The following is a 1,516-nucleotide window of genomic DNA, read 5'->3' on the forward strand; positions in this document are numbered from 1 at the left end:
GACGTGCTACATTACGTCTCGCCAACGCATCCTACACGTGTTCGACGGGGTTTAAGTGGGGCTAACTGGCAGACCAATCCATTCGCTGAACAGCCTCTCGTTCCGAGAGTTCAGCTATCTACGCCGTTTCGCATTGTCATACATAAAAATGGAGTCTGGGCCCAATCCAGACCCGAAAAGGGTTATACAGGAAAGGAGTACAGTGTCACAATAACGTGAGTGTCCCATGTTCAAAGATTGGACATATCCTCATTCCCTCATATGACGAGAAGTGAGAAACGTAATCCTCCGTGGAACATTGTCAGTTTGCAGAATGAGATTTTCACTCTGCAGTGGAGTGTGCGCTGATATGAAACTTCGTGACAGATTAAAACTGTGTGCCGGGCCGAGACTCGAACTCGGGACCTTTGCCTTTTGTGGGCAAGTGCTCTACCAACTGAGCTACCCAAGCACGACTCATTACCCGTCGTCACAGCTTCAATTCTGCCAGTACCTCGCCTCCTACCTTCCAAACTTCACAGAAGCTCTTCTGCTTGGGTAGCTCAGTTGGTAGAGCACTTTCCCGCAAAAGGCAAAGGTCCCGAGTTCGAGTCTCGGTCCGGCACACAGTTTTAATCTGTTTGGAAATTTCATATTAGCGGACACTCCGCTGCAGAGTGAAAATCTCATTCTGGAAACATCCCCCAGGCTTTGGCTAAGCCATGTCTGCTCAATATCCTTCCTTCCATTAGTGCTAGTTCTGCAAGGTTCGCAGAAGAGCTTCCGTGAAGTTTGGAAGGTAGGAGGCGAGGTACTGCCAGAATTGAAGCTGTGATGACGGGTCGTCAGTCATGCTTGAGTAGCTCAGTTGGTAGACCACTTGCCCGCGAAAGGCTAAGGTCCCGAGTTCGAGTCTCGATCCGACACACGGTTTTAATTTGTCAGTTTGGTTGTCCAGATATGTGGAGGCATAATACTGCAAAGGTGCACTGACCTTCAAATCTTTGAACACGGTACACACACTGGTTAACGTTATTTTGACATTGTCCTCCGTCCTCATGTGATTCTTGTCGGAAGTACATTCAGCCTATACTTCATCTTTATGGATGAAGATACGTAATCACATCGAACAGCGCATGTAGAGGAGACTTGGAACGAGACGACATTCAGCGAATTGGTTGGTCTTCCCGCCCCCTCCCCCCTCCGACCCCTCACTCAACTTACATCGCATCGAGCACGTATGGGATGAAGTGGGGAGACGTACTGCGGCACATGTACATGCTCCAACGACCATCTAGCAGTTTTTCAAACGACCATCCAGTTATCAACCCCGCTCTTGGAGGCATGGAGCGCCCTACCACAAAAACATCTTACCAACCTTGTGGCCAGTATGGTAGCACGCTGCAGAGCATGCAGTGCTGTTCGCGTTGATCATACACCCCGTTAAGAACCAATTCCCGTCTTTTGTAATGTCCGGGAGACCATCATGAATGATGGTGTCTTAAAAGTACTTATTGCCTTTGAGTATAATTTATGA

The 1,516-nt window shown here is 48.5% G+C and overlaps 1 non-coding gene across 1 annotated transcript; it reads right to left on the minus strand.

Annotated features, from left to right (window-relative positions):
• Positions 1-377: 377 nt before the first annotated feature.
• Trnal-caa (transfer RNA leucine (anticodon CAA)) lies at positions 378-452 on the minus strand. The gene has a single exon. It is a non-coding gene; the product is annotated as a tRNA-Leu (tRNA).
• Between the last annotated feature and the right edge of the window lie 1,064 nt (positions 453-1,516).

The sequence above is a fragment of the Schistocerca nitens genome, chromosome 5 (genome assembly GCF_023898315.1).
Source record: "Schistocerca nitens isolate TAMUIC-IGC-003100 chromosome 5, iqSchNite1.1, whole genome shotgun sequence".
Classification (NCBI taxonomy): Eukaryota; Metazoa; Arthropoda; class Insecta; order Orthoptera; family Acrididae; genus Schistocerca; species Schistocerca nitens.